The sequence below is a fragment of the Octodon degus genome, unplaced genomic scaffold (genome assembly GCF_000260255.1).
Source record: "Octodon degus isolate 3935 unplaced genomic scaffold, OctDeg1.0 scaffold00091, whole genome shotgun sequence".
Lineage (NCBI taxonomy): Eukaryota > Metazoa > Chordata > Mammalia > Rodentia > Octodontidae > Octodon > Octodon degus.
In genome coordinates, this window is record NW_004524667.1 from 773,823 (window position 1) to 782,180 (window position 8,358).

Consider the following 8,358-nt stretch of genomic DNA (forward strand, 5'->3'; position numbering starts at 1 on the left):
AAATTTGGCGGGGAATGCAACCAACGATCAGTCAGACGAAGGACTTCTATTTAAGTTACATAAAGAACTAAAAAAAAATTCGGCCCCCAAAACTTAAAGACCCAATCCAAAAATGGGCATGTGAGATAAATTCACATTTCTCAGAGGAAGAAATTAAAGTGACAAAGATATACATGAAAAAGTGCTCCACAGCACTGGCCATTCTAAAAATGCAAATTAAAACAACAACGTGATACCATCTAACCCCAGAAAGAAATCAACTAATAACAAATGCTGGAGAGGCTTTGGAGGAAAAGGAACCCTTCTCCATTGTTGGTGGGAATGTAGACTGTTACAACCACTATGGAAATCAGTGAGGAGATTCCTCAAAAGGACTGAAAATTCAATCCAGCTATTCCCTTTCTGGGTGTTTTCCCAAAAGAACTAAAAACATCATACCACAGTGATATATGTGCACCCATGTTTATAGCAACACAGTTTGTTATAGCCAAATCTTGGAAACAACCAAAATTCCCATCACTTGAGGAGTGGATCAAAAAGGTATGGTATTTTTATACAATTGTGTATTTCTCAGCTATAAAGATAGACAAACATGAAGCCTTTATAGGTAAGTGTATGCAACTAGAGGCTATACTCATAAGTGAAATAAATGAGATTCATATGTGTAAATATTATATAGTCTCCCTAGTATAAGTACCTGAAAGAATAAATAAAACCTTAAAGCTACAATAAATATAGTTAAACAGAAAGAAACTGAATTTAAGGATTAAACAACAATGGTGAGAGAGAGGAGAAAAGATATGGAAAATATGCAAGTATATATACAGGATGGCTGAGATGATTGTACTCATAATTTCCATCAGTTTTTTGAAAATAATAGTTAATGTTTAGAATTTTCACCTTGACTAATGCTGTATGCTGATCTCTATGATCCAAGCAATGACATCAAGGACAGCAGAGTATAATACAAAACCCATGGTTGAATACATCTCATCTTGGTCTTCTAAATGTGTACTGTTTCTGATGTCTTATCAATTATTTTCTCTCTTTAAAATAAATTAAAACAAAAAAGACAAGAAAAAACTTAAGACTTCTTGAAAGCAAGCACCAATATTCAATTATTTCCCCAATTTTGCATAATTATATGTTAATCTTAGCAACAGATTTGATGGTGAAAATAGATAATGTAGTGGCCATTGTTAGTTGTCTGTTTCTGTTTTGAATATCTGTAACACATTGTCTCAGTTACTCTTCTCTCATTGCTGGAACAAATGCCTGACACCCAAAATTAAGGAAGGAAAGGTTTAGCTCACAGTCAGTGGCTTCAGTCCATACTTACCTGGGTCCAAGGCAGGATGGCACATGGCAGAGGGCAGCAGTTCATGTCAATGACAAAAAGCAAGAGAGCAAAGGGATTGGCAGCAGTTTAGAAAGCTAGCTACCCTCTTACCCCTCCTTACGTTGTAATGCAAATTACCTTCCCTAGGGCATGTGCAGCATCCACACATACGATGATCAGTTGTAAACTCCAGAAGCTGCCCCATGACTACATGAAGCTTTGGGGGGACACCTATACACAAACCATAACACACATGTATTGTTGTATGTTACCCTGTTTCTGACTTTTTTCTATTTGTTTTTGCTTCTGTTTTTACTCTTCAAAATAAAACTTTTTAAAAAAACAAAATAGAAAAAGTTAAGATTTCTTGAAAGCAAGCACTGATAATCAATTATTTGTCCAATCTTGCATAACTATTTCTGTTAATCTGAGCAACAGATCTGACAATAAAAATAGATAATATAACAACCATTGTTAATTAGTTATACTTGCTTTGAAAAACTGCAACATATGTACTGCTATACGTTGTCCTATTTCTCTGTTTCTGCTATTTGTTTTTACTTTTGTTTTTACTCTTGAAAATAAAATTTTAAAATTGTATTAAGTGATCTTAAAAAAGAAAAGAAAAACCAAAGCCTCATTAAAAGTGAATATATAAGAAAATACAAAAGAATAATATAAATATGTTTTTATTTGTTTCAGTATGTTTTAATCCTTTTTTCTGATTATAAGACAACCACATAAAGCAATAATTATAAAATTGTGTTAATGTATTATAATGTACAAAGATGTAATTTATATAGCAATAATTGTATAAAAGAGGAGGTAGAACAGGGCTCAAGATAGGAGCAGAAGTTTTGTTTACTATGAAAGCTAGCTCAATAAATGAAGTTGTCTTAAGATTTTAATTCTATTCCTCATGACAATCATTAAAAAAGTAATCCAGAAACATACAATGAAACCCAAAACTAGAACTAAAACATACTAAAAAATAGCTCTTTAACATACAAAAAAGCAGTAGTGGATTAATACAAGAATGAAAAAAATAAGAAACAAAAAAATTAAGTAGAAAAATATCAGAAACAATTTTTATTTCATCAGTAGTTGTATTAAATGTAAAAATAAACTAAATACTATAATCATAGTATAATCAATTGTAATGACTCTACTAATATCATATACAACTGACTTTAAAATATTTTAATAGAGAAAATGGATATTTTATAGTGGTAAAAAGATCACTCCAGAAAACCAGACAGGTACAAACACACATATCATCAGCTCAAAATTTATGAAGAAAAAACTGATAGAACTACAGAAAAAAAATAGAAAATTAAATAATAGTAGCTATAAAAATCAAATATCCTGACTCTAGACATAACAATGAGCTATAAGATCAACAAGGCATTAGAAGATTTGAACAATAATATTAAGCTACAATTAATATGTGTCTATAGAACTCTCCATCTAACAACAGCAAAATACATACACTAAACAATAGTCCATATTAGACAACTAGACAAGTCCCAACAAATAGTCGGAACTTATGCAAAGAGTATTCTCTGACTACAGTGGAATAAAACTTAAAATCACTTATAAGGTATTTTAAGATATTCACAAGAATGTGGAAATTAACACAAATTATAACTCACAAAGGAAATGATAAAATACTGTACAGTTAATGAAAATAAAAATCTGACATATCAAAACATATGGATTGGATAAATATGATAAAAATGCACAGTAGATATTGTGAAATGGCAAGAAAACGCTCAAAAGGAAAAGAAACTGGAATGGGGGAAAGTAAAAGAGAAAGAAGGAGATAGGAAAAATACACTCACACACACACACACACACTCACACACACACACGACAGTTAAAGATAGATATACTACTGATTGCTATTAGCTCATGAAAAGGCTAACTATATGCCTAATTGCTTGATCAGCTTTTCATGCCTATTATCTCATAAGCACCTACTTTGAAGATAATGCACAATGTACTGAAAATTGTCGCTCTCCTACAATCTTATTTTGAAATTTCATACATTGTTTTTAACTGTCTATTTTTCTCTTTAAAACAAACAAAAAACTATGGATGAAACAAACAACAAATACTTTAAAGGAATTATAACTGTTACCACCTGTATTTGAAAAACTGATCTCAAAGTAATAATCATGTTAAGAAACTAGGAAAATGAAAACAAACTAAACCCCAAGCAACAAAAGAAAGAAAATAATAAAGACAAGGTAACTCAGTCAGGGGAAAGGAAAGACATTAGAAATCTGGGTGTGGTGGTACACTTGGGAGTCTGAGGCAGGAGGATCATTGCAAATTTGAGGCCAATGTGGGCTACATAGTGAGCTCAGGGCCAGTGTGAAATACATAGTGAGACTCTGTCTCAGAAAGAAAGGAAGGAAGGAGGGAGGGAGGGAAGGAAGGAAGGAAGGAAGGAAGGAAGGAAGGAAGGAAGGAAGGAAGGAAGGAAGGAAGGAAAGAAAGATGGAAGGAAGAGAGGGAGGGAGGGAGGGAGGATGAATGGATGAAAGAAAGAGAGAGAAAGAAAGAGAGAAAGAGAAAGAAAGAAAGAATTAGAAAAAGACAACAAAGCTTAAAGTTGATTCTTTAAAAAGATCAGCGAAAAATGACATTTAGATTCACTAAAACACATAAAAAAAACAAATAGTTTAAAATTAGATATGGACAGTAGTGTCCCAAATTTTCTGATCAAGGAGATTATGGGGCCAAAGAGGAAAGTGATCGATGATGTAGAGTGTGCCTAAGGAGAGTCACATGGAGAGAAAACATTCTCTCAGGCCTTCACAGAGAGCACACTGGCCAAGCATTGGCCGTGACTCATCCACATGGCTGACACTGACAAAGGTTGGGGATTTCACTGACCTTATCAGACCCAAAAGCTACAACTCTTGTTTCATAGGTCCTGTTTACCATGGTCTTAACCATCCAGCAGAAAAGTATAAAAATGAAATATAAGAAGTAAAGCCGTGCTGTTATGTTGAGCTGTGGGGGACTCAGGTCAACAATTTCTGACACTGCCAGTGAAGCGGAAGACCCAATACTCTTATGGGCTACTAGACTCATTTAGAATATTTTGCTGAGCTTACACACCTATAATATTCAAATAATGGAACTTGATAAAAAAGGGGATACAGATGAATGTCCATTTTGTATCTGTGTATTCAAAGTGGTTAGGATAGATATATAGTTACATTCTCTTAATAAATAGAGCGATTTGTTCTAATGGTGTTTGTAAATAGGATATCATGTCTGCATCTTGTACAGCAATTAACCACTAGGAAGAATGTATGCAATGTGTGAATTATTGAAACTGTCCTACCAATTTGATTTGAAACTGTCTCATTGCTATTTGTTTATCAATAAAATTATGGGAAAATAAGTAAGTAAATAAAATTAGATATGGAAGTAGAAAACATCACCATTAATCTTACAGAAATGATTGTAAGAGAATACTATGAACAGATGTACCAAATTAGACACCCTAGGTTAAAGGACAAATTGCTAGCAGAACACAAACTACCAAAATTAATTTAAAAAGAAATAAAAAGTCTAATTTGAGTAGATATACAAATAAAGAGACTGAATTAGTGTGGTACTCACTCATGTTCTAATCAGTTGATCCCATAAATATGTTCAGTTGTGTGACCAAGGGAATCAAAGCTGTACATGGAATTAAGTTTCTGGTAAACTGACCCCTAAAATAGGGAACTTTTCTTAAGTATCTTGGTGGACCCCATGTAATCATATCTGCTGAGTATAAGGGAAGCTCTTGGGAATTAAAGCAGGATGATTATGTATTCATGACCAGTCCCAGTAATTTAGCAAGTTAGAGAAAGCCTTAGAATTGTTTAAATATTTTGAAAGCTAAAATTTTTAACTGCAAAGGCCCTTGGTGCAATCCTTACATCCACCCCAACCCACCCCAAAAAGTAAAAGAGAAGGTGCAAGCAGTGATCAGGATGATGCAGTGTGAGGACTCAACCAGTTACTAGTTTTGAAGATGGAGAAAGGAGAATGAATGTGAAGCAACACAGACAACACCTAGAAACTAGAAAAGGCAATGAAATATATCCCCCATACATCCTAGCAGCCTGATGAAAACTCGCCTGCATGCCAGTATTATCTGTTAGATTTCACACCTCTAGAGATGCAAAATAATAAACACACTGTATAAAACTTAGTTCCTGGTCATTTGTTTCAGCATCAATAAAAATTAATACAGACCTCAGTAATAAGAATAAAATACAGAAGCAACAATTGACCTAGAAGTGAGCAAATGACTTGAACTGGGCAATGGACAGAGGCTAGAAAATTTTTCAGAAGCATAACAGAAACATCTTGGATTATGCTGAACAGGCTGTGAGAAGAATGCTCTGTTAGTGAAGTCCCACAAAGAAATAAGGAAGCATAGCAGAGGAAACCCATACAGAGTACTAAATACGCAGAGTGTACCTCGAGGTCTCATCCAGACTTGATTCAGGTCACTTAACAAAGTGAGACAAGATTTCTGAACTATGATATTATGTTATCTTACTTTAATTTTTTCAGTATTTGTATATTGAACCCAAGACCTTCACCCTGCATTACATTCCATACTGTGTATTTATTTTTTATTTTGGAACAGTCTCAGTAAATTGTCCAAGCTATCCTTGAATTGAGATCTTCTTGCCTCAGCTGCTCAGAGTACAGGGATTATAGACCTGTTACTTCAATTCTTTTTTTAATAAGGTCTACAGGGTCCACAAGGTCTATAGGGTCTTGCTATGTAGACTGGACTCATAGTGACCCGCCTGTGTTCTGCCTCCCAAGAGTTGGGATTACAGGCACGTGCCACCATATCCAGTCGCAATTGCCATCTCAGCGCACCCCAGGGGCACTGCCAACACAACACCAGGGATGGAACCCCAGCCGCTGCATTTGCCTAAGCAAGTGCTTTAATCCACTGAAGTATTTGGTCAGCCCTTTGAATTTTTTAAATGAAGTTTTGATACATGCTACAATGAGTGAACTCTGAAAATATTATGCTACTTTTTTTTTACTAAGAAGTCTGACTCAAGAAGCTTCATACTACATGATTACACCTTTGTGAAGCTGATTTCCAGAAGACAGGTTTTTTTTAAGAGATGAAAATGTTCTGGAATTAGGTGAGATGATAGATATATAATTTTTAGAATATACTAAAAGCCTTTGAATTAAAGTACATCCATTTATGATTTATTTGTTTTATAATTTTGGAGAGGGTGGCCACATTTGTATTTGTGTAAAGAAGATGGCCATTATCATAGTTACTTTCCTGATTGCCAGACAAAATAGCTGACACCCAATGTTAAAGGAGGAAAAGTTGGTACAGTTTGTAAATATTTGTACAGTTATTACAAGTTTATACAGTTTTCAGTCCACAAATGACTGGCACCAAGGCAGGGAGCATAAGGGAAGACAGCCAGCAATCATCACAGAAGAGAAACGAACAGTTCAAGGCAGGCAGAGGGCAGCAAAGCAAATAAAGGTGAAGGACCTTAGCAGGTTGGGGGAGGTTTTGTTGTGTGTGTTTGTTTGTTTATTTGTTTTACCCTTATATATTGTACCTAGGCTATACAAAACCAATCAGTAGACTCATATAGTAATCACCCACCCTTTCTTTAATAACTGTATTGAGAAACAAATAGCAATGAGACAGTTTCAAAACCGATTAGTAGGACAGTTTCAATAATTAATACATTGCATATTGTTGTCTTAGTGGTTATTCATTGTACAAGATGCAGCATGATATCCTGTCCAAAACACTATTCGAACAAATATTTCTATTCATTGAATTAAGAGAAAGTAGCTGTATATCTATACTAACTATTTTGAATATACATATACAAAATGATCATTCATTTGTATCCCCTTTTTTTGTTTAGTTTTGTCAGAGAAGGGTATTCCATTGTCATTTAAATATTGTTGGTGCATGAATTCAGCAAAATATTCCAACATAGTCCAGTAGTCCATAATAGATCGCCCACCCTTAATCCTAGTATCTTTAATCCTACCATTGCACCATGAATCAATCACACACTCTAAATTCAGCCCCCTCTGATAAAGCCCCATCTATGACTGGTGAAGCTTAAGGGAAAACCTAAATACAAGCCATAACAGGTATGGTCATGTTTGTCATCCAATGCAGGCTGGGGAGATAGCTCAGTGGCTTATGCGATTGTCTAGAAAATGCAAGGTCCTGAGTTCAATCCTCAGTATCAAAAAAAAAAAAAAATGCTGTCACTCAATGCAGAGTTTGTGAACAGAAGAAAAATTTTGCTGAACACTTTTGTTTGCAAACCAAATGGTTTACAAACAGAACCATTCATGAGCTGAGATGTTACTGTACATTTAAAGGCGTAATCTTTATGGCATATGAGTCACACTTCAATAAATCTGTTATTTTAAAAAATTTCACATCTGTGTTATTCAGCTTTGTGTCACTGAGATATACAACTGGGAAGAAATTTCTCTGGCTCACACAGTCAGATATTTCGGTCCATGGTCAAAGGACTCCATTGCTTTTGACCTGTGGAAAGGCAGAGTATCATGGCAGAGCATGCACGGTTGTTGAAAACTGCTCACATCATGGCAGTCAAGAAAGAGAAAACAAGGGGCCTCCAAGATAGCTCAGCAGACTAAGTGCCTGCTCAGGTAAGCACAGGGACCTGGGTTACATCCCTAGCACCATTGCGCCAGTCCTGCCCCCCAGGCATGTGGAGCACTTCGACCGAGTCCAGGCATGGTGGTGCATGATTGTAATCCTAGCTCTTGGACTTGGTGGTGAATGCCAGTAATCCCAGCACTTGGGCTTGGGAGGCTGAAAACAGGAGGATTACTATGAGTTTGAGCTACATAATAAGTCCTGTATGAAAAGAAGAAGAAGAAGAAAAAGAAGAAGAAGAAGAAGAAGAAGAAGAAGAAGAAGAAGAAGAAGAAGAAGAAGAAGAAGAAGAAGAAGA